The following is a 25,263-nucleotide window of genomic DNA, read 5'->3' on the forward strand; positions in this document are numbered from 1 at the left end:
GACCAGCCAGGCCTTGGGCTGGAAGGTGTGAGCATTGAGACAGAAGACAGGAATGACCTCATAGGATCTCATTCACTGAGCTCAGCCACAATACCATGTGCTCTATAGAGGCCAGCAGGCTGGACAGAAGGAGTCCGTGGGAGCAGCCTATTATGCGGGGCAAGAGGGTTCAAGGGAAGTGCCAGAGGCACCTGGGGGTGTGAAGGTGGGAGAGGAGGAAGCCGGTGGGTGAAGTGGTAACTTGGATGAATGGGATGTGTGCTCTTCCAGGCAGAGAATCCGCCACAGGAGAGGCAGAGATGAAGGATCCCAGAGCCGCCATGCTGAAGGAGAGGCGGCTGTGGGGCAGCCCGTCCAACTAGGAGTTCATGAGAGGGGGCAGGCCCAGGAACGGACCTTCAACACACTCTTTGTTTCCTAACACATTTTAATTAAAAAAATTTTAGATTTATTTTTTGGGCCATGCCACAGGGTATGTGGGATCTTAGTTCCCTGACCAGGGATGGAATCTGTCCCCCTTGGGGTGGAAGCTCAGAGTCTTAACCACTGGACTGCCAGCGAAGTCCAACACGCTCCTTATGGGCACCGACACCAGCACTCATCGAACATTTAGGTGCCAGGCACTGTTCTGGGCACATCACGTGTGTGAATTTGTATGATCCTCCCCACAGTCTTTTGAGGTAGGCACTGTCATGAGCCCCAAATACCCATCAGGAGACTGAGGCACAGAGGGAGTTAAGCAACCCAGAGTCATGCAGCAACAGGTGGGGTGGTCAGGGCTTGGTATCCATGAGACCACCCTGGAAATGGCGGGATTTATGGAAAAGTGGAGAGGACTATGCCCTAGAAATGTCCCTGAGGCAGGCAGAGCTAAAGAAATGAAGGAATGAATTGGTAGAAAAACCAAGGAGGCCTTGGGGCTAAGAGTCACCTCAAGGAGGTGTTCAGAGCACCTCGTGGCAAGAGAAGGGTGGGGAGGAGGCCCTTAGATTGAAATGACTGTGAGCTGGCTGGTGCCTCCTGGAAAAAGGTGACTCTGGAATGATGAGGAACGAAGCTGGATTCTGAGGGTTGTAAAGGGACTGAGGAAGCAGAGAGGGGATGCAAGGTTGGTTTCTTCTCAGAGGAAATTTACTGATAAACGGGCAAGAGAGAAATAGGGCAACGGCCTGAGGATAGGTTGGAGTGAGGGTTTCTTACTGGGGCACATTCTGTAGCGTTTGTAGGTATGAAGCAAAGAGAGAGAAAGAAAGGGCCAGTAGGTTTCCTGAGGCAGGCAGCAGGGCAAGGGCTTGAAAGCCAAGGGATCTCTCCTGTGCTGTGATGGGCAGAGACACAGCGGCCTGAACCAGGGCAGAGCAGGGAAAGAAAGGGAGTAGGAGAGGGAGGCGGCTTCCCTGGTTGCTCGAGTTAAAGACTCCGCCTGCAATGCGGGAGACCCAGGTTCAATCCCTGGATCGGGAAGATCCCCTGGAGGAGGGCATAGCAACCCTCTCCAGTATTCTTGCCTGGAGAATCCCACGGACAGAGCCTGGTGGGCTACAGTCCATAGCATCTCAAAGAGCCGGACACGACTGAAGCGACTGAGCACAGCACAGCACAGGAGAGTGAGGAGGAAGGAACAGGACTTGATAACCAATAGATCGCAGGGCAAGGGAGACTACGCACTGAGGTTTCCAGCTGTGAAGCCAGATGGAATGGGGATGGGAAGGAAATGCTCTGGGCCTCTTGCCTCCTTGCATTTGGGGTGTCCGAGGGTCCCACAGGTGGGGAGCCTCCGTAGGCAGCTGGGTGTGTGGGGCTAGAACCCAGGAGGGTGGTTTGGCCTGGGATCCTGGGGAACATTCAGCTCACAGGCAGTGGTGGGAGCGAGGGAGGTTATCCAGTGGGGGTGAGAGGCAGGGAAGGAGTCTGAGAAAAAGCCTCCTGGAAGAGAGCCCCAGAAGGAAGCGTATGTTACCAATGCCTAAGAAGCATTCTTCAAGGAGGAGTGACCATTACAGTGATCAGTTTCATCTGATGACTATATGAATAATGTACAAAAAGATTCCGTGAGCACTCGCTTAACAGCAAAAACTTCAAGTTTGCAGATGCATTTTCCCAGCTCCAAAATGCCAAGGCGACAGGGAGAGGAACTGCAGCGGGATCTCACAAGTAAGCAGAAAAGTGGCAGATGAACTGTGCCCTGGGCAAGTGTAATATAATCTGGTGAGGAGCACTTGGGAAAGGAGACAGGAGTCATCACGGAGGCGTGGGTCAGTCCGTCTAGATTAAGGATCTTTAACCTGGGGTCCACCTCTAGGAGTTTGAAGGGCCCCCAAAACTGAATATACCACGGAGTGAAGGGGCCTGCGGAGAGGTGGGTGGGAGAGAGGAGGTCCTTGGAGGAGTCTGGGAACCTGGGCCCGGAGCTCAACTCGACAGGTCAACAGCGGGCCTCCCCAGAAGTTGCGGTTCTGAGGTTTCTCCCTCTTCCAGGTTCCCAACCTGCTGAAGAAACACCTTCGACAAGCAAATGATGGAAACACATGGGTGTCTGGTGCACTCTGGTTTGTGGTTTTTACCTTCGGATGTCTCTGTGGCTAGCACAGATTTGCCTCAGCAGGCTAGGGGACTGCAAGCCCTGGTGGGGGGGGGGGTGCTGTTCCCTAAGATCTGCAGAGGGCAAGTGGGTCTCTAAGGCAGGCTTGTCCAGGAGGAGGGTGCGGGTCCTTGGCAAACTGCCCTGGGGGCAGAACTGGAACTGCCCTTCATGGGTTTCAGATCCCTTCCTTAGGTAGCTCCTCTTCACAGCAGGATGCTTGGCACCTGACCCTCCCTACCCCCATGCCCTAATTGGGATCTGAAACAAACACGTGGAAAAAGAAGAGCCAAAGCTGATTTCCCATTTATTAAACAAGTTCTTCCCTGGGAGAACTTTTCAAAGTTCAGACGCCCCTGAGGTGACTTGGTATGCTGGGGAGGAGGCGGGGAGATGGCAAGTGGTATCCGATGGTGTGAATCGGTAATAACTTTGATTTCTTGATCTCCTCTGATCTCAACCTATTGTTTCCTCTCCTGAACCCTAACTCCCCGGGGGCCGCCATCCTGTCCACTTCAGCTGTCCCAGGCCCCAGAGGCGCGGCCACACCCTCTGGGGCAGTCCTGCTTTTAGGTCCCCCCACCCCCAGCTGAGGGCTCGGGTGTCCCGCCCCACCCTCTCCCGGTGCCGCTCCCGCAGCAGGGAGAAGCAAGACGCCCCGCGCGGCCCGGGGAACCGAGGCTCCCCGATCGCGTCCTCCGGCCCTCCAGCCGGGAGTCGCCGTGGCTGCCGCGGGGGTCGGTCCCGCGGGGATCCGCCTCGTCTTTGCCCGCCCCCCCCCCCCCGCAATCCCCCAGCCCCAGCCCCTGCGATTGGCGTCGCTGGCGGCCTCCGACCCCGCTTCCCTCCCCTCTCCGAGGGGCCGGCCGCGGAGAGGGTCTGGGGGGCCGCGGCCCGGCCCGCGCCCCGCCCGCAGGCCCGCTCCTCCCCGCGCGGCCCCACTTGTGGCCTCGCTGCGGCCGCGCAGGGACAGCTGCATTTCGTGCCGCCCGCCGCTAGGAAGCCGGCCGCGCCTCGCTTTCCCCGCCTCCCGCGCCCGGGCCGCGCCGCCGCGCCGGGTCCGCCGCCGCCGCCGCCGCCGCCGCCGCCGCGGGGCCGCGCCCCGCCTCCAGCCCCCGGCCCCTGCGGCCCCTCCGGCCCCCGGGGAGCGGACGCGCGCGGCTGCTCGGTAAGACCCCCTTCGCCCCCGCCGGCGCCGCCCGGCCCGCGCGCGGCTCGGCCCCACCTTCCGGGCCCGCTTGCCGAGGCGCCGCCGCGACGGTCGGGCGGGCGCGAGTTTGATTCCTGGGGCGGCCGCTGGGAGCCCGCGCCGCCCCAGCCTCGCGCGGCGGGTCCGGCTCCGCGTCCTTCCCCAGCCGCCGCCGCCGCCGCCTCCCGGGCCGCGGGCGCGCGGGGCGCGCGGGGACCCGGGGTGGCCGGGAGGGGAGCGCGCGGGGAGGCGGGTGGTCGCCGGCGGGCGGGCGGGCGGCGCGGAAAGACGGGCCAGGCCTCAGCGAGCCGGCGCCGCCCGGAGCCCCTTCCCCGGTCGCTGCCCCTTTTGTGTGGGCGCCCCTCCCCGCTCGGCCCGGGCCGGGGGGAGCCGGCTGCTTGGCGACGGCTGGCAGGGGGCGGCGGGGCGGTGGCGGGGGGCGCCTGCCGGGGCCTGAGCTCCTTTTAGGAAAAGGGGAGGTGCGCTTCCTGCTCGCGCCGAGGTCGGCTTCGTTTTCTCTGGTCCCACCCGGTCCCTCGGGAACTGCATCTCCCGGGGCTCGGCCAGGGAAAGTTCACCGGGCGCCGTCCCCGCCCCTCGGCCCCCGCCCCTCCGGCTCCCGGTGCCCCGTGCTCTAAGCTCCAGAGGGGTGGTGTTGGCGCTAATTCATCCTTTCCTCTCCGTTTGCGGCTTGCATTGTTCGTTTTACACCTAGCACGGGCCTGTCCGTTTCTTTTCTCCTTGAAAGAAGTTTTCGTTCCAAGAAATTTACACTAAAAGGAAATTCCTGGAGAGGAATCTGATGTCAGCGGAGGAAGCTTTTAGATTTTCTTCCTTTCGGTGAGATCGGAGGGTGAGGGGGAACGACTGGGAATTTTTCAGTTGTCCTAGAGGTGACCTAGGAGACAGGACCACCTCCCTCACCTCGTACCGCTCAGGCAGGAGCTTGCTGAGCACCGGGAGTAAGCCCTCCTGTTGGCTGGGCGTCCTGAGCACCCTGAGCCACCTGGTCCAGGAGAAAGGACTCGGGGAGGTGCCTGAGCCTCTCGTTCCTTTTCCTTGCCACGCATGCTCATCTTGCCAGCCTGGGTGGAGCTGGCCAGGTGTGCCTGAAGGAGATGAGCGACGCCAGGAGTTCTCAGAGAAGGAATTTCACCATGAGATTTGGTGGCAAGGAATCAAGTGTGAAATGGGGCCCTCTCTGCTGTTGGCAGATGAGGTCTTTGGGACCTCTGTTTGCATGGAGGATGGCATCTCTGGGATGAAGAGAGAAACCTGGCTCAGGTCACCAGGAAGCTGCGGGGTGTGTGGGGGAGGGTTGGCTTTGAACTCACCCCCACCCCTGCCCCAGTCCACCTTCTGCAGCTAGAAGGAGCAGGAGGCAAGGGACCAGGAGTGGGGCCTCAGGCCTGGACACATCCTTAGGTAGGAGAAAGACCTTGGGCAACTAGCATGACCCAGGGATGATAATATGGCGGGGGGGGGCTGAGTTCTAGTGGGGGTGACCCCTAGCCAGAGGTAGGGGTCATGGGCCCCTTTGAGGATCTGGTGAAAACTCTAACTCCCCCCTCCCTCCCTCTGACACAGGCAGGTGTGCAGAGACACATTTTGTAGGCAGTATCAGAGGGTCACTGTGCCCCTTGGAACTGGGACCCCTGTTAAGATCTTGAATCTGTGGTTCAGCCTAGGTGATTCAGAACAGTTCCCTCTTTTGTGTTGAGTCAGTGAATAGTCCCAGGGTGTGAAGAGCAGATCTCTCAAGAGGGCTTTTCTCATGACCTTCCGATGCAACTTTGGGCTTGTGGCCATGGAGACCTGGAAACTCTGAACCGGATCCCAGCTCCTGACAGTGAGCCACAGAATGGGGGCCAATGGGGTGGCCGTTCTCCAGGGGCTGATTTTGTTGCCTTTGTGGTGAGAAGGCTCTGGGCACTAACTAGGCCAGCGCCACAGAGCTGTTGAATTAGAGGTCAGTATAGGTATTAGGGGCTTCCCTGGTGGCTCAACTGGTAAAGAATCTGCCTGCAATGTGGGAGACCTGTGTTCAATCCCTGGGTTGGGAAGATCCCCTGGAGAAGGGATCAGCACCCACTCCAGTATTCTGGCCTGGAGAATTCCATGGACTATATAGTCCATGGGGTCGCAAAGAGTCGGACACGACGGAGTGATTTTCACTTTGACTTCCCTGGTGGCTCAGATGATAAAGAGTCTGCCTGCAGGAGACCCAGGTTTGATCCCTGGGTTGGGAAGATCCCCTGGAGGAGGAAATGGCAACCCACTCCAGTATTCTTGCCTGGAGAATCCCTTGGACGGAGAAGCCTGGCAGACTACAGTCCATGGAGTCACAAAGAGTCAGACACGACTGAGCGACTAAGCACAGCACAAAGGGGTTAGGGTGAGGGATGGTGTCACAACAAAATAGGAGCCAGGTGCTATAAGAGTCCCAGCTCATTCTTGGGGCAGTGGGGTTGAGGTGGTGGAATGAGCTTCAGTGGAGAGTGTAAGTGTGAAAGACGCTTCTCCTTTTTTTTTTTTTCACTTTTTGGTTGAGCCGCTCAGCATGTGGGATCCTAGTTCCCTGACCAGGGATCACCCCACGCCCCAGGGTGTCTTAACCACTGGACCGCCAGGGATGTCCCAGGACACGCCTCCTTTTGAGGAGGTCTTTGTGCAGAGCTGTTTAAGGCCAGGATTGAGGTAGATTCCTTGTTGTTCAGGCACCAAGTCAGGTCCAACTCTGCAACCCCATGTTCTGCAGCATACCAGGCTTCCCTGTCCTTCACTGTCTCCCAGAGTTTGCTCAAACTCATGTCGGGTTCCTTAGATCCTTATGGACTAGGCAAGAGGGAGCAAGCCAAAAGGAATGGCTGTCACCATCCCCAGTGTGTCTGCAAGGAGACCAGGCCTGCCTTTCCTTTCTTAACCAAAGCTCATGGGGCCCTGGGCTGCTGCCCAAGTGTTGGGGGCATCATCCTTGTTGGGGATCTGGAAGAGCCTTTAGCAGGGTCTGCCATCTGTGGCTTCTCTGCTTGGTATTGAGAAGCCCTTCTCAGGTCCCAGTGAGCCCAGACAATGGTGGTTCCTGGAGGTTTTTCTTTGACTAACACACACAGTGTTGAGCAGATAGTAGCACTTAGACTTGTTTCTTCCTTCAGGGTTTCCTATCTGTACTTTGCCTTGATAGATTTCCCCTGGTCCTGGCAATGAGCGGGATAGGCCGGAGTGTTCTAGGGCCTTGGGAACAAGAAGCTGGGAATCAGACAAGGATCCCCTTTGACGATGCAAGTTGCCCTGGAAGGAGGTGAAGTTCTCTGTTTTTTTGGCTTTTACGCTTTCAGGAAGTGAGAACCGTAAAGGACCTGGGGGGTGCTCTGGTCCAGTGGGCGGCCCCTTACTTGGGACTTGACAGTTGTTTTGTAGGTGGGATGTAAGGGTCCTGCGGTGGTGACTAGAGGTGCACGTTCCTCAGGGGCCAGGACTTGTCTGCCTGCCGCCACCGCGGCTGCCCTCGGTTGGTGAGGATGCTGGTTGTGTTGGCTCACTCAGTTCTTCTCTGATGTCCTCTGCTTTCAGCCTTCCAGTAGGCCTCTCTGATGTGTCTGAACAATATAATAGATTCCGAATAATCCAGCTATCACTCTTATCTTTAAAACAGGTCATAAATGACAAATACGGTAACAGTGCCTGTCAACATAAACTCCCTTTTCGTAAATTGTGAAAGGCACTGAGGAATGATTGGTGGGATAAAAAGGCTCCAAATCTCTCTAACTTCCACCCCCAGGAGACAATCTGGCCACTCTGTGTCCATTTCTAGAATGGCTTCGTGGTTTAGCATGTAGGATCTGAAATTACATACATTTTCCCCGTTGCACTCCCAGCTCTCCATCTTACTCTATGACTTTGTAGGTGCTTCAGTTTCTCAGCTTTAGAAAAAAATGACAGGATATAATATGCCAGACGAAGAGCAATTCCTCTTTTAGAGTGGAAACTATTATTATCATTCTTATTTTTGCACTCGGGTGCTAACGTTCTGAGGCTTCTTATTATTAAGGAAGATCTTTGGTAAAAACCGTAGAGGCTGAGGCTGGCTTTTGGAGATGTGGGATGGAGTGGTATGAGGCTTAAATTTTGAGCAGAGGGGAACACACAGGGGGGAGATGAGCCTGACGTGTCAAGGGTAATGGCAGAGAAATATCGTTGGGGGCGGAATGACTCAGCATTCGTAGCCCTGCTGTGGAACCAACTCTCCTCCCTTTTCTTTGGAAAATTTCCCTTCTAAGCTGGTGAAGGTGGGGTGGTGGTGGGGAGGATCATAATCAATAAAGAGAGTTGACTGACTTTTTAGATTACTGTTAACATTGATTCTGGAGGAAGGGGGTCTAGTGGGGGATGGGTAGGCTCAATGACAGTCAAGAGTAGAAGCAGTCAGGGTTTCTATGAAGCCATAGGCTTGGGACATAATAATTCCAGCCTCACTGAACACTCGCTATGGGTCAGACCCTATTCCAAGTGCTTCTCGTGTATCAGTTCATTTAATCCTCACAAGATCCTATGAAAGGTTAAATCTATATTTCAGTGAAGAAGCAGAGACATAAGGAGGTTAAATACCACATCCAAGATTGCATGGTTGGAGAGTGGCAGCACCAGGATTTGAACCCAAGAGGCTTGGTTACAGAGCTTACATCTTTAGAGAAAATCTGAGAGAGACCCCTACTGAGCTGAGGGCTGAGAGGTGGGGATGATGGGGTGGTGGGATTGGAGGGGTGACGTACTCTGAGTGAAGGGCTGACAGTGCAACATTCAAGCATCGTTGGGACGTGCTGAGGGTTCAGCCTAGCACCGTCTACTGAGAACCACTGGCTAAGTGCCAGACATCCTCCTGGAGCCTGACCCTGAGTACAAAGGTCACTAAGACGTGACCCTGCCTGAGAGATGCCTGTATTCTAGTTGGGAGGAACAAATATGTCAGCCTAGAACTTCAGTTGCCATGGTGAATGCTGCACTGAAATAAAGTGCTGAAGAGGCAGATGCTTTGGCATCCAGAGGAGGAACTAGGCAGGGAGGGCTTCCTGCGGGAGGGGGCACTTGAGCTGAGTGAGGGTTAAAGGGGCTGCTGCCCCCAGCCTTCTGATCTGGCCAGAGTATATATATTGCTCTCCCACTCTGTGAACTCCTCAGTAGAATTGAATTTTCTGGATCCTGCAGCACCCTTGCCTTAGTTGGCCCCCTTGTACCTTTGTAGTTTTTAATAGTCACCTCCTCTATTGCCTGAGCAAACACGCTGAAGAAAAAATAAAAATCTTGTCAGCGTTATCGCCCAGAACACAGTGATTCACTCTTGTCTCTCCATACTTAGAAGCAGGACATGCGGTGAATGAATGTAAACTGCAGAGGAAGGACTTAAGTAAGATCTGAGGACAACATTCCAGATAGGATGTGAGGACAAGTGACTCACAGGAGCTGAGGGGAATGGCCATCCCTGAAGGTCTTTAGAAATGGGAGCAAGTTCCATTTGTCTTTGTGGTTTAAGAGGTTTCCTCTGGAGACAGGAAGATGAAGTAGAGGCTCCTCGAGATCTGTGTCAGCTCAGCAAAGGGAGAGGAAAACGAGCTGGAATTTTTGAGCTAGAATGTTGCTCAGATCTGGCCTAACCCCTCATTTTCCTGTTAAAGTGACTGAAGAATGTCTGTCTCCTTAAGTGGGTCATTCATTAACGAGCCAAGACACAGACCACATCTGCCCACAGCTGGGTGCTGCCCTGCATTGATCCCTGTCAGGGGGTGTGCACTCTGGGGGCATCCCACAGCCCTACTGGATAGAATCCATGCCTTGTGAAGAGGGCTGCAGGAAACCCACAAGTAGTTGACTGTTTGGCTGGCTGTTGGCACTAGAGAAAAGCTTCAGCTCCTACTCACAAAATGTTCTGAAAATGGCCCAGTGGGAGCTAGTGGTCATCTTATTCACTCCAGTATTCTTGCCTGGAGAATTACATGAACGGAGGAGCCTGGTGGGCTACAGACTATGGACTTGCACAGGGTCGGACACGACTGAGCAACTATCACTCTCACCTGTCACCCTCTTGGCCCAGCAACTAGAAGAGACTTGGGCATACCTATAGGGCCTTCAGTAAACTTTGTTGGATGAAGAGTAAATAGCAGACAATCCAAAAGTTATTCCTCTTTTACCAAACACTTGTTGGCCAATGCGTTTACCTTTTCAATTCTGTTTTGCTTAAGCCAGCAACTGAATCATTACACGATGCCCCCAGCAACAGAGAGAGGCACCCAAAAGTGTGCTGGGGGCAAGCGTGATGAACGAAACAGTTTGGGATTTTTCTCAGTGTGTATAATTCTTTTGAAACCGTATCAAGGGCGGACATTATGTTCATTGATGATGACTTGCCTTTTTTGTTTGTTGTAGTTTGTTGTTCCCAGCATGAAAGTAAAGGCTGCATTTTTCAAATTTAGGAAAAGCATGTGGTCTAGTTACCTAAGCTGCATTCAGCAAGATGGCTACAGAGCTTGCCAAAGGAACAAGGGTTGCTCTCAGAAGAGAATCTGATTAAGGAGGAGCCAAACAGGAGCCCGTGCTGGACAATGAATTTAGAATACTGAGTGGTGAAGTTTACTTCCTGGGGTGAATTTCAGTGGACTTGTGCAAATTAAAGAAAAGCAGCAGCAGAAGCCCCTGTGGCACGTCTCTTGCTGCTTCTTACCTATTCATTAAGGAAGCGTTGAGTTCTAGGGGGCACCTGCACAACTCTTCTTTTCCCTGTAACCAGCATGCTCAATCTGGAGCTCTGATGAGAAGATCCTCTGCGGTCATGTAGGGTGATCGGGCTTAGGAAACGATTTCACTTTGTTCAGGTCTGAGATTAGTTTCGGTTTCAGGCTGTACCAGGAGCTGAGAGAGAGAGCGTGAGCTAGAGCGAGCAAGAGGAGGAGGAGGCTGCTGGGAGAGCCTCACCATTGGCTGCCACGAGTGGCAAGGTGGGCGGGCAGGGAACTCCTGCACTAAGCAGGGAGAGGAGGAAGATGAGTCAGAGATACAGTCAGGGGAGGCAGCCATTGAGCATCTCTGTGTCTATGGACTGGGCAGCAATGTATGACGGTATCAGCAGATGTGTGTAGGGCAAAACCCCACACAGTTACAAGACTTCTGCAAGGGCTGCGAGGTCGTAGGGAAGCTGCAAAACACAGATTACCTGGATGAAGTGGGTTTTGCATGAGCAGGTGCAAAGCTAGGAGGAAAGCCAGGTGTCAGTGTGCCACAAACCACCCTCCCCACATCTTATACCCGTATCCTTACAACTTGCGTCCTCTTGCATCCGAGTTTCCTTAAAAAAAAAAATAAAGACAAATGAAGGTTTGAGAGCTGATAGTTGAGAACTTGCAGACTTTTGTGAGTTGGTGCATCCTCTAAGATGCTGTCTTCAAGCTGTCGTTTCTCTTTGAGACGGTGTGTGGCCAGTCTGGTGGTTTCACAGGGCATCATTATCTCAGAAAATCAGCGCCTTCCCTCCCCTGACTGGCTCTGGGTGCGGCAGACACATGTTTCATCCCACCCGAGCAGTGTTACAGCACCAATGCATTTTATTCCTCCAAGTCATAAATTCATTTTATTTCTAAAAGAGAGAACCATTGAATTTTAAAGCCAGGAAGGATTTTGAAGATCATCCAGACTGCTCCTAGAGGAATTTGTGGTCCTGGGTCATTAAACACCTTGAAAAAGAACTATAGTATGTAGTTAAAAACTCTGAGTCAGACTGCCTGTGTTTGAATCCACCTTTGCTAGCTGCTGCTGTGTTCTTGGGGCAAGTTAACTCAATCTCTCTGAGTCTTAGTTTCCTGACCCATATGATGGGAAAAATAATATCCCCTAATTGTTGCTAGTGAGGATCAAATACTCATTAAGCCTTAGCACAGTGCTTGGCAAATCGTAAGTTCTCAATAAACGTTAGCTACTGCTAACATTTGTTCAGTTCAGTTCAGTCACTCAGTCATGTCCGACTCTTTGCGACCCCATGAATTGCAGCACGCCAGGCCTCTCTGTCCATCACCAACTCCCGGAGTCCACCCAAACCCATGTCCATCGAGTCGGTTATGCCATCCAACCATCTCATCCTCTGTCATCCCCTTCTCCTCCCGCCCCCAATCCTACCCAGCATTAGGGTCTTTTCCAATGAGTCAACCCTTCGCATGAGGTGGCCAAAGTATTGGAGTTTCAGCTTCAACTTAACATTTGTTATTATCCTCATTTCATGAAATCATATCATCAGTGGCTAGTTGCTGTTAGAGCCAGGGGTATAGTGCTAAACTCTTTATAATACTAGTTTTCTCAAGCATAGCCATGCAATGATTTCATCACAGTCTTGAAACACACAAAGAGCATTGGTAAAAGTACTTGTGTAGAAATCTAATGCATAAACATTCATAAAAGAACTGGAAGAAATGGGCTCAATCCATGTATTAGATATAGTTAGACTGTGGGCATGAGGGCATGTGTTTACCAAATAATCTGTGTCCACAAACACCCTTTATAGTGTTTAGAGGTTTCCTAAATGCCAGAATGGTTACCTCTGCTGGAAAGGTTGGGGTGTTCTTCGATGTTTTTGTTGAACTCTCCTCAAATTGGAAACATCCATTTCAATGAGTTGTGATGGCAAGCAGGCTTTTGGGTGTAATGGAAATATTTCTGTAGCCTGGCTGCTGTTTATCAAGGGTGAAGACAGTGCATGTTTTTAAAAACTATGGGCTTGGCAGAAGTCCACATGTCTTAGGCCAGGCCAGCACAAATGCCTTCCCAAATGATTTGCACTGACCTTTTTTGCAAATTGCTGACAGCCTAGGAGCCTCCCAAGGGAGCCTGAAATATTGTTCAGGAGGGGTCGAAAATATTGTCATCCTTGGCCTTGAGGGGTCTTTTGACACTTTTGATGGGGTGGCATCAGGCCGCTTTGGTATATTTTCTTGGAATATGAAAACAAATGGAAATTAATTTTGTTTGGCAAATCCGGCAACATTCCCTTGAGATATTGCCACTCTCTGGGGCTTGCAGAATTGAAATCTGTTTTTGATGCTGATCCATGGGACTTCTCAAATTTCCATGCCTGAGGGAGAGAACTTGTTAGAGTGTGAAATTTGTGAGTGCAATTCAGAGTCCAAGATTAGAGATCCAGTCTGAGCTCTGCTGTGTATGGACTGTCTTCCTGAGCAGATCACTTAATTTCTTAGTTTGTACTTTTCTTGAGTTTAATCTGCTATTGTACCCACAACAACAAATGGCTTTTGAACACATCTGTTAACTAGAGCTGGTAATAATAGTTCCTATTGCACTTGATTGCACTAGATGGGGCTTCCCAGGTGGCGCTAGTGGTAAAGAACCCTCTTGCCAATACAGGAGATGTAAGAGACACAGGTTCGATACCTGGGTTGGGAAGATCCCCTGGAGAAGGGCATGGCAACCCACTCCAATATTCTTGCCTGGCGAATCCCCATGGACAGAGGAGCCTGGTGGGCTACAGTCTATGGGGTCGCATAGAGTTGGAACGACTGAAGCAACTTAGCATGCATGCATGCATTGCATTAGTTGGCTGTGATGGTCTAACAATAATTACATTTTGGTTACCTACTTATCGTATGCCAGTCACCTCTCTGTGCATTTTAAGAGGATACATTTATTTACTCAACCCACTATGTGTATAGTAGTATTTACCACTTTCCAGATGAGGGGATGGAGACTCAGAGGGCTAAGTCAACATGCCCAAGGGCACACAGTCAGGTTACTGAGGCACTGGGGTCTAAACCCTGAAAGCCAGGCTGCTGACTCTAGATGGTGTTTCAAGAGGGCTTTGTTGTCGTGTAATACTTCTTACTTGTCCACTGTTCCTCTTGTTGTTTGACGAGCCGAGGGAGGGATAAGCTGAGCCTGGAGGTAGATTAAGTGTACAGATCACAGTGTTGGAAAGAATGAGGAGACGGAGCATATGAGAGCTTTTTTTGGAGTTATAGGGAAACAGCTGTTTCTAAGTTTGGGACAGCCAAAGAGCGCCGGCAGAGACAGAGAAGGACATTTTCTTGGTGGGTTTTTGCTCTCTGCTGTGAGGGGCTGCACTGCGGATTTAAGGGCCACGTGTCTCTTTGCTCTCCTATCACATTTTATTTGGAAGCCTGTCTTTCCATTCCAGCCCTCAGCTGTGACAGCTTCAGAAACTTAGGAAACTGCCATGGATATGGATAGCAAATTCTTGAGACATGAAAGGCAAGGGGAAGGATGGGCTTGTTAGTGGAAATTCTTCTTTGTTATTGTATTTCTGTGAAACATATATGGGGGTGAGCCATGGAGTGGCTTGTGCTCAAAGGAGAGAGAATTGAGAACTTGGGTGACTTTCTTCTCATGAGTTGACTTAATAAGAGAATGAATCATCCTATTAGCTTCCATCTTGGAAAAGAGAGAGGGTGTGAGTGAGTGTGATGATATTTGACGGAAACCAGAGGCCTTCTGTGTGGGTCTCCCAGGGCAGAGCTGGGCCGACACAAGGGTCTTGGTGGCTCGAGCCAAGGGTGGGGGCCCCCAGGGGCTTTGTGCCACTGCCACCTCCAGCCCTCTCCAGCCCTGAGAGGCTCTGGGGGAGGAATAGGCCTTATGAGAGAAATGGATTGGGGGTTGGGTGTGCATCATTTTCAATGGGGCTTCCCAGGTGGCTTAGTAATAAAGAATCCACCTGCCAATGCAGGAGACCTGGGTTCGATCCCTGGGTCGGGAAGATCCCTGGAGGAGGAAATAGCAACCCACTCCAGTATTCTTGCCTGGAGAAATCCATGGGCAGAAGAGCCTGGGGGGCTACAGTCCATGGGGTCGCAAAGAGTCGGACGTGACTAAGTGTACACTCATGCATTTTTAAATGGCAAACCACTGGTGAAATTCATATATAGCAGTGATAATTTTGAGGATATTAATGTAAAAATTCATCCCATACAACTGGACAGCGCAAACATAATTTTTGATCTTTAGGGATGTGAATGGCGACTCCAACTCTACCCCATGAAGGGGGCGGGGCGGGCCCCTCCCTGTGTTAATTAGTACCTGGTTTCCCTGGTACACTTTGGGGGACTTCTTGTTTTCTTCTAGAACTCAGGAACCTTCCAGGTCCTGGAGTCACCCTGTTTGTCTCATGAGTTTGTGAGGAAGCTGAGGGGCACATCCTTCTCTGACCTACTTTCCGTGACCTTTCTGTGGACTCTCCTTTGGATCATGAGCTGAGTCTGTGGTCCCCAGAGGAAGGCGAAGTCCACTTGGGAGGGAGGGATTGCAAGAAGACTCCCTCATACCAGCCACCCAGTTTAGGGATGGTGACAGGGTGGTTATGTTTTCAGACTTCCTTTGACCTCATGGCACACTTTACCCAGAGTGGTTGTGTTTCTCCACAAAGCCCCGTTGCCCCTGTTTTGCCTCATTTTCCTTCCTGCCCCAGCCATCAGCAGCAGATACTTTTTTTTTTTTTTTTTAAAGAAAATAGGTATTTGGCTGTGTTGGGTCTTAGTTGTGGCTTTCGGGATCTTTCCTTGCAGTGGACTGACTCTCTAGTTATGGGGCATGGGCTTAGTTCCTCCGAGACATGTGGAATCTTCCCAGACCAGGGATCAAACCCACGTCCCCTGCATTGCAAGGCAGAAGTACCAATACCTACTGTTCTTACACTGCTCCCATGTGTAAGAGGATTTACTTGTGTCAAGCATTTCACTTCAGTTATTTAATTTAGTCCTGTACCAACCCTATACGCCAGGGATTATTGTCTTTTTAGATGGGGGAACTGAGGCTGAGGGCTAAGTAACTTGTCCAAGTAGTAGCCACTTAGGGTGTGGGATGTGTTTTTTTTTCTTTGTTTTACAGTTTATTATAAAAATTTTCAAATATACCCAAACTTAGAGAAGCTAGTACAATACATTCCTGTGGACCCATCACCAAACTTCTTCACTCCTTGTGGAGAAGCCCCCACTCCAGTGCTTCTGGGGCCACAGCATACAGCATATACCTTTGTGTGAATTAGAAGAAAGGACCCTTTCTCCAGGGTTCACGACTTAGTAAGCCGAGCAGAGGCTGGATTCAGCCCCATCTGTCCGTACGGGTGGACCCTCTGTGTAGTGAACAGCCCACATAACTGTATGTGATGGCTCTGTCTGCCTCACTTCTCTTCTCATCTAGCTTTTGACAGAAAGAGTCAGAGTGATTTCTCTTGGTTGGCCCTCAATTACAAGGGATGGGGGGAAGAAAGCTCAGGTGTTGGGGACTTCTGGGGCTAGAATAAATTAAGCAGGGGGGTAATTCCAGAGGAGATACTCCAGCTGCAGAGGAGGGTGAGGGCGAATGAGCTGTGTCTTATTGCTCCTGTTTTTCTACCAGCCACCTGCACTGATGGCTCCTCCCCGATGCCTTCTCCCTTCTGTTCTGTGCCCAGGGCAAGGGCGGCACTTGTATGTGTCCACGTGGCTGGCAGGGGGGCAGCTGGTAGAGCCCAGGGTGTGAAAACCTGGTGTGGCTCAGTCTTGGCTGCCACCTTCCTGGAGTCGTTGGGACAAGCTGTCTTTGCCTTCTGGCAGCTTACCTTTTCTTGGGGCGCAGTTTAGCCAGAGGCCCAGGGGGAGGTCCCGCCTTCACACCTGCAGAACTGCTTTTAGTCCCAAAGTCCGGTCTATGGGTCACCAGATAGGGGCCACCTTGAAGAGATAAATTGGGTCTTTTTTTTTTAACTACTGTGCTCTTGGCTGTACCCGTTACAGCATCTAGTCTTGGGGTTCTAGGAATATTTGTTAAACGAATGTTAGACAGACAATTACAGCATCCTACAGACCAGAGAAGTGTGCTGAAGAGCCCCGGTTGAACATTTTGTGTGTTTCAGTTGGGAGAGTGGCTGGACTATGCTGCAGTAATAATCAGACTCTGACATTGTGGTGGCTTGACACAAACTAGGTTTCATTTGCGCTCATAGGAAGCCTGACGTGGGTTAGACAGTCCTCCCCTCATCTGGTAGTCACATCATCTGGAATATGGGGCCATCACAGTTCCCCAGTCCCTGGCTTTTAACTGCCTTACCAAGGAACTAACACCTGTTACTTCTATGCACATTTAATTGGTCAGAACTTCTCACATGGCTCCAACCTAACTGTAAAGGAGGCTGGGAGTATAGAGGGATAAAGGGTTGTCTTCATGGTTTCAAAGGAGAGGATTTTGTATTTTTATTTTTATTTTTTGTAAGTTCAGTTCAGTTCAGTCGCTCAGTCGTGTCCCACTCTTTGCAACCCCATGAATTGCAGCATGCCAGGCCTCCCTGTCCATCACCAACTCCCGGAGTTTACCCAAACCCATGTCCATCGAGTCGGTGATGCCATCCAACCATCTCATCCTCTGTCGTACCCTTCTCCTCCTGCCCCCAATCCTTCCCAGCATTAGGGTCTTTTCCAATGAGTCAACTCTTCGCATGAGGTGGCCAAAGTATTGGAGTTTCAGTTTCAACATCAGTCCTTCCAATGAACACCCAGGACTGATCTCCTTTAGGATGGACTGGTTGGATCTCCTTGCAGTCCAAGGGACTCTCAAGAGTCTTCTCCAACACCACAGTTCAAAAGCATCACTTCTTCGGTGCTCAGCTTTCTTCACCGTCCAACTCTCACATCCATACATGAACACTGGAAAAACCATAGCCTTGACTAGACAGACCTTTGTTGGCAAAGTAATGTCTCTGCTTTAAAATATGCTATGTAGGTTGGTCATAAGTAAGAAGGGAATTTATTCAGATTCAGAGAGAAGCACACTCAACAGACAGTGTGTGGGCCATCACAGAGGGCGAGTGCTGCCTGTATTTCTTATCTCTGGTTTTAATCCATTAGAGTGCCTACAGCCTAATCACTTATCATCAATTGTCATATATTTTTTAAAAACACTAACAAGAAGGGAACACCTGCCACTTTGTTTAATCCAGGGAAGGAGGCAAGAGATGGCCGAAGGGGAGTCACATGGCAGGAATTTTAACCTCTCCTTTATTACATTTAATCTTGTGATATTCATTTAGTCACTCCACCTTTGTGAGCCTCTTTCCTCATCTGCAAAAGGAGGATAATTATCCATCCCATCTGTTAGTTCAGACTCTACTGATTGCAAGTAACAGAAACCAACTTGAGCTGATTGAAGCCAACGAGAATGCAAGAAGCAAGGGCAGGAAATACCGCTGGCCTCCCAAGTGCCTGGAACTGCAGGATGCCACTTGCTTCTGTGGATGTATGCTAGATGTCATGGGTCCTCAGCCCCCAGATATACCCATTTTCCTTCTAGAAAATTGTATTCAGACTGGATTGTACTTCAGACCTTTGATTCAGATCCCTGAGAGAAGAATCTGATTGGTCCCTTACTGTTAGTTGTCTCCTGCTGGTCCAATCAGTGATGGCCAGGAGCACATGGTCATATAGTACCACCTGGCTTGGGCCCTTTCCCCTGTGAATGTGGGTGGGGGCAGTCCTCAAAAAAGGTGCTGATGCTTACCTGGTTCAAGGGTTGTTGAGCTGACTGGATGTCTGTAAGAGAGCTTTGAGAACTATTAATATAAAGTGCTGCATAAATATGAGCTGGCAGGGTGGTGTGGTTAGGAATCTTGGAGATTGTATTGCCCTGTAGGGGGATTAGAGAGATTATATTGGTGTGAGAGAGAATTTAAGTTTTGTTGGAGGTAGGGGAGCTGTTTGTTGGAAAGTCACGGAGCAGAGACTGAAGGAAGTGGACAGGACTAGCATGGTACATTGCCTGGGTCAAGCTATGTTTATAGGCCATTAGACCATAACATTGTAAAAGAAGGAGTACTTTGAGTGTGTTTTCACCTCTGTAGTCGACACTGCGATTGTGGAAATGATGTTAGTCCAGATTATGGCTCTTTAGTCCTTGTCTGACACTGTCCTAGTGGGCTGACTATGAGCAAGTCATGTCACTTTCCTTGGGCTGAGTTAGTTCCGCTCTTTGAAGATGCTCTGTCCATGTAACGTGGGGATTAAGGCACAAAGTCTGGAATGAGACAGTTGGGTCTGGATCCTCACCGTTCACTTGCTAGCTGTACGACCTGGGGGGATTTCCTAACCTCCTCCAGTCTGTGTCCTCATTTGTGACATGCGGATATTCATAGTACCTACCTCATAGGGTTATTGTGCCAGTTATATGATATGAAAGCTCGGTAAAATATCAGCTAGGATGGTTAAGGGAAGCCAAAGCTGCCGGATGCCAGGGACCTGTGGCCAGTGTGGTAACACTGTGTGCTCAGTACTCTTGAGTCAGAGTGGACACGAGGCCTTCAGGGGGTGGGTGGGGAGCGGGGAGGGAGTGCGGGACGCTGGAGGGGACGGGGGACCCACCACTAGAGGCAGTCTATGGGGCTGGCGCTCGGGGCTTTCGAATAATTCAGTTCCTCCCTGGAGACCTGTGCCGGCCCCCGCCCCTCGGAGCCGCTTCTGGGCAGGCGGTCGGCTGGGTTCAGGAAGTTCAGCGGCCCTTTCCCTGCAGTCTTGGGAGGTCCTGGGTCTCAAACCAGAGCCAGGTTTAGGATTAAACTGCTTCCCGTGGTGAAACGACAGTTTCACCTCTTCAAAAAAATTTGAAGATCTCTTCAAAAAATAAATGAAGAACCCCCCCTGACCACAGGACAGTTTGAGAGCTGAATTATTCAGACGCCCGGCTGGCTCCTCGGGACGGGGGCCGGGAGGGACGCGGGGGCCGGGGGAAGGAGGGCCTGGCCCGCGCCCTCAGGCTGCGTCCCTGCGCCGCCCGCCCGGCGGCCCCGGCCGAGGGTCCGGGCGCGGCGACCGTGAGGGCCGCGCAGTGCGGCCCGCGGCCCGAGAGCGCGCGGCTGAGCGAGGAGGCAAGGCCAGAGGGAGGCAGGGGGAGCCGTCAGCGCTTTCGTCCCCTCAGGACGGCGTCTTCTGACTTGAGGAGCGTCGGCGCTTCCGGCGGCTGAGGGGCGCAGGAGACGGGCGGGGGCCGCGGGGAGGGTCGGGACGGGTGTCCGGGCGCAGCGCCGCCTCCGCCTCCGGGAGGGCCGTGGCCATGGCAACCCGGCCAGCCGCGGCAGCGCGGGCTATCAGAGGCGGCCTTGTCCCCGGTGGGGGCCCTTCAGCGCCCGCGGCGGGCTCTCCAGGCCCGGGCAGGGAGGGGCCGCGCGGAGGGCGGCCTGCGGCTGAGGAAGGCTGTTCCGCAGCCCCCTCCCTCCCCGGCTGGTTTCCTGGAGGCCCGGGTTTCCACAGCTCCTTCTGGAGAATGAAGAGAAACCTCAGCAGGAGGATGTGTTCAGTCTCCAGGAAACAGTGTGTGTGTGTGTGTCTGTGTGTGTGTCTGTGTTTCTATGTGTAACTGAGAGGAGATAAGGAAGCTTGGGAGGAAAAAAATCACTATCGTGCTGGCCTCCTAGAATGGAAGGGTCTGGTGCCCTAGACAGATTTTAGCAAGCTGGCCAGTGCCACCTGAAGCAGCTCTTTAAGACTCACTCATCCTTTTGGCAATGAATATCAAAGGAGAAAATATCAGAGAAGATACTAAGTCACTCATTAGATGTAACCTAACCACATGGCAATTTACATCCTTATGTACTAGCCAGTGAATTTTTGTGAGAAATCTGATCTTGAGAGCTTGAATAGCCTTTGCTGTTTTGGGGGGAAGCTTGGCCCCTGGGATTTCCTACCCTTTGTTTAGTCTTTAGTGTTGAAAGTGAAAGTGTTAGTCCCTTAGCTGTATGGGACTCTGTGACCCCCTGGACTGTAGCCTGCCAGGCCCCTCTGTCCATGGAACTCTCCAGGCAAGAATACTGGAGTGGGTTGCCATGCCCTCCCCCGGGGGGTCTTCCCGACCCAGAGATCGAATCCTAGTCTCCTGCATTGCCGGCAGATTCTTTACCGTCTGAGCTACCAGGGAAGCCCAAGTATAAAAATTGGGAAGGATGGCATGTCTGCTCTCTAAGCAGCCTGTGAGTGATGAATACATTTCCACTTCGGGCTGCTAGGGGTTAAGAGCCAGATCTTCCTTGACACCTTATCCCTCTTTGGCTTTCTCTGAAAAGGTGGCCTGCAGGGGTAGCCTCAGGTGTGGGAAGTTTGGGAGGCAGGACATGAACTTGACTGCATCCGGTCAACACTGGCCAGGCCTCTGTCAATCAGTTCTCCAGATCCTCCTGGGGAACCCTTGAAGCAAGCAAGGTGTGGGGTAAGATTCTTGCCTTTGGGTCTCAGAAAAAGGCTAGTTCTGGGCCTGAGTTTAATTCCAAGTCATGATCAGCCCGAGGGAAACAGCATTGTCAGGTAGACTGGATTTTCTACTGTTGCAGCCGTGCCTTGGCCTCATGCCTTCCATTCTGGCCAAGAAAGGTGGAGCGGGGTCAGTAAACTTGAGTACACATAGGCGGGCATCCTGGCCGGTTAGCAAAGGGTCCTTACACCCAAGCGACAGCATGGAGGGGGGCTCCTTCAGAGGTTGGGCACTGAGACCACAGTCAGGACTCTCATCGGCCCCCTCCTCTGCCCCCTTCTTCTCGTGAAACTTGGAAGGTTGTGTTAATAAATTATTCTTGTCATATACAATTGAATCTGGGGGAGATGGTGCTACCTGAAGTGACTTCTTGATCTAGTGGGGGTGGAGAGGGCTCAAGAACTTTCCAAACTCTTCTGATTAGCATAAAATAGGTGCTGCATGGAGCACTGTCTGGAGCTTCGTGGAGAGAGGGGAAAAAAGTGTAGTTCATGCTTCTGGAGAAATTCAGTGTAATGGATGAACCAACCAGCACGTTAAAGGAATATAAAAGGCCTGTAAAGTGACAGACATCCTTGTTTACTTGTAGAGTCTTAGGCCAGAATTAAAATGTGTGTGAGGTGGGCCCAGGCACGGGTGAGTTTCAGAAGCTCCCCAGGTGTTTCTTATGCACAGCCAGGGTTTCAGGCCACCCCCCACCCCCACCCCCGGTGCAGCATTCACAAATGGGGATGGTTTTGTCCCTCTGGGAGACATTGGCAGTGTCTGGAGATGTTTTTGGCTGTCGCAAGTACTGACATGAGTGAGAGCATCTTGTAGGGAAGTAGCACACAGCAGGGTTTGGAGGTAGGAGAATGTGGTTTGGGTTTGCAAAGAAGAAAGCAGTTCGTGGTTTCATGAGAGTCAGCTGAGATCCGGAGTTGGTTTTTCAGCCTGATTCTCCCCAGCCTGGGTTGTGTCTTGTCCAGACACTTTTGGTTCAGACATCAAGCCCCTCTGGCTGTGTTTGCTGTGTGTGTCAGTAACTCTCAGGCCCTGTTATGAGGGGGGTGAAGGAGGTGGTGTCAGGTAGCATCAGCCTCAAGGGCCCAGCCCCACCCTAGGACTGCCTTTCCCTGAATCCATGCGTGAGGGAAAACTGCGGCGTAGCTCACCTTCCTTCTGGCTCCAGGAACAGGCAGTGCCCTTTGCCTGAGTTAATGGCTTCATGGTCCCATTGGTCATTTATTCCCTACCTCTTAGAAAAGGGTGAGGAAGTGGCACTTGTTGGTTGAGCCCATCATGGGACCAGACTCGTGGCAGTTGGTCCAAATAAATTTTTGAATGAAAGAGTGAATCCCTAATGTGTGGGAGATCTGAACCTTTTATTGTGAATGGTCCCATGGACGGAGGAGCCTGGTAGGCTGCAGTTCATGGGGTCGCTAAGAGTCGGACACGATTGAACGACTTCACTTTCACTTTTCCCTTTCGTGCACTGGAGAAGGAAATGGCAACCCACTCCAGTGTTCTTGCCTGGAGAATCCCAGGGACGGGGGAGCCTGGTGAGCTGCCATCTATGGGGTCGCACAGAGTCGTACACGACTGAAGTGACTTAGCAGCAGCAGCAGCCCCCTTAATAAGTACTCCTTGGGCCATAGGTTGAATTAGGAGAGACAGAGTGGTAATAAGGAGGAAGTCTCTACAGTCAAGAATTTCCAGGGAACAGGACAGGTAACCTGAAGGAAGTGGGAACCATTTCCCTCTGGAGTGGCCACTGAGGAGCCATTTCTGCCCTCTGAGGGTGACCCAAAGTGCATGTGTGGTGATCCTCCCCAGGGCGTCATTGTCGGAGATCCAGCCACAGGGTGGAACGAGCAGAGCCAAGGCAGGAAGCACAGTTGTCTCTGTGTGTGGGGGGGTGTGAGCTTCTTTTGCTTAATGTGATATTCCTGAAATTCATCCATGTTGCTGTATGTATAAAGTGTGTGTGTGTGTTCTCTTATTGCTGACTAGTCGTCTTCCATTGAATTGAGAATCCACAATTTCTTTTTTTTAAAAGACAGGAAGAGCACTTCAAAGAGAAATATACTTCTCTGAAAAAGCCTGAAATGTTCTTTTTTCAGAATTTGTGCATTTATGTATTTATTTATGGGCTGTGCTAGGTCTTGGTTGCTGTGTGGGCTTTGCTCTAGTTGCCGTACGAGGGCTTCTCACTGTGGTGGCTTCGCTTGTGGAGCACCAGCTCTACGGCATGCAGGCTTCAGTAATTGCAGCATTCAGGCTCAGTAGTTGCCGTTTCCAGGCCCTAGAGCACAGGCTCAGTAGTCGTGGCCCAAGGGCTTAGTTGCTTCTCGGAATGTGGGATCTTCCTGGTCCAGGGATCAAATGCATGTCTCCTACATCGGCATGAGGATTCTTTACCACTGAGTCGCCAGGGAAGCCCCAGAAAGCACAGTTTAATCAGAATACTTCTTCTGTGGTTTGGTTATAGGTAGCAAATGCTTCAGAGCTGCTTTTCTCTGCCTTTGAGGCCTTGTTTCTGCAACTTAGGAAAAAAGGGCCCCCTGGTGTCCCACGCTCAAGCTAGGGTAGGGAAGGTGTGTTTCCGAGGTTGCCTATGATAGAAGCCCAGTCCCATGCAGGGCATCTTGCCCTCTCACAGCCAGCTCCAGGGGGTGTGCCTGTTTTTGGGCCCGTTGCTGGGTTCTGGGTGGTTTTGTCCAGTGGAGTTCCCAGGACCACCTTAGCTGCTCCAGAATGATGTGCAGTTAGAAACTTGCTCCTTGATGCCAGGTCCCCACACCAGCAGTACCCATGCCGCCTGGTTAGAAATGGAGAGTCTTGGGCCCCACTTGAGCTGCCCACATCAGTCTGCATTTTAACAAGATGCCCAGGTGATTTGTGGGCATGTAAAAGCCTGAGGAGTGCCCTGCTAGAAGACTGTTCTGCTGAGGGGGCACCTGAGGGAGTGGCCTCTTTTGAGCAGCATAGGGGCTGTGATTGTAGGGGGCTTTAGGACAGTGTTTCTCAAACTCTGAGGTGAAGGACCAGTGGTTTATTTCATTCATTTGGGGACGGATATGTGGCCCATTGAGCACGACCATCACAAGTCTGACGTGTCGGGGCTAGTCTGTATGCTTTCTCTATTCAGAGAGACAAGTCTGCCGTCACACGCTTGAGTGTGTAACGATATCAAATTGCTGGAACTTCTCTAAAGTCTTCTTTACTCTCTCTTCCTGTACTTATCTCTCCAAGGACCTACAACTAACAGTTTGGTCTGCAGATCTGCTTTAAGTGATCTTGGTCTAGGGTCCCATCTTCAGGGTCAGACAGACTTGAATCCTGGTTCTGTCACTTCCTCGCTGTGTGTTCTTGGGCAGCTGTTTAACCTCTCTGAGTCTTAATTTTGTCATCTGTAAGTCAGCGATAATAATGCCCTTGCCTCATAGGGTTGGAGTTAGGATTAAATGAGAAAGTGTGGGTGAAGCATGAAATGCATACTTGATAATGTGCCGTGCTGTGCTTAGTTGCTCAGTCGTGTCTGACTCTTTGTGCCCCCATGGACTGTAGCCTGCCAGGCTCCTCTGTTCATGGGGATTCTCCAGGCAAGAATACTGGAGTGGGTTGCCATGCCCTCCTCCAGGAAATCTTCTCAACCCAGGGATCAAACCCAGGTCTCCTGCCCTGCAGGTAGATTCTTTACCATCTGAGCCACTAGGGAAGCCAAAGAATACTGGAGTGGGTTGCCATCTCTTCAAGGGAATCTTCCCAAACCAGAGATTGAACCCAGGTCTCCCACACTGCAGGCAGATTCTTTACCGTTTAAGCCACCAGGGAAGACCAAGAATACTGGAGTGGGTAGCCTATCCTTTCTCCAGGGGATCTTTCTGACCCAGTAATTGAACCGGGGTCTCCTGCATTGCAGGCCGTTTCTTTACCAGCTGAGCTACCAGGGGAGCTCATGCTTGATAATATTGGCTGTCAAATGTGGGCAACAGCACCATTGTTATTGGTTGCTGTCTTGGAGCATCTGAAAATGAGGACAGTGGGCCCAGTTCAGGGGTACCGTTGGTTTTTAAAGTATTTATTTATTTTATTTGGCTGTGCTGGGCCATTAGTTGTGGTATGCAGGATCATTTTAGTTGCAGCATGTGGGATCTAGTTCCCAGACCAAGGATGGAGCCTGGGCCCCCTGCATCGGGAGTGTGGAGTCTTAGCCACTGGACCACTAGGAAAGTCCTTG

At 51.6% G+C, this 25,263-nt stretch overlaps 1 protein-coding gene across 2 annotated transcripts in view; it reads left to right on the plus strand.

Moving 5' to 3' along the window:
• The first annotated feature begins 3,626 nt into the window (after positions 1 to 3,626).
• The window catches only part of CUEDC1 (CUE domain containing 1), an 83,572-nt gene continuing 61,935 nt past the window's right edge, over positions 3,627 to 25,263 (plus strand). For both annotated transcript variants that reach the window (XM_081585298.1, XM_081585299.1), the window contains exon 1: positions 3,627 to 3,749. The gene's annotated coding sequence lies outside the window, so the exon portion shown is untranslated. The remainder of the gene's footprint in view (positions 3,750 to 25,263) is intronic.

The sequence above is a fragment of the Giraffa tippelskirchi genome, chromosome 3 (assembly GCF_054371585.1).
Source record: "Giraffa tippelskirchi isolate mGirTip1 chromosome 3, T2T-mGirTip1v1.2.pri, whole genome shotgun sequence".
NCBI lineage: Eukaryota > Metazoa > Chordata > Mammalia > Artiodactyla > Giraffidae > Giraffa > Giraffa tippelskirchi.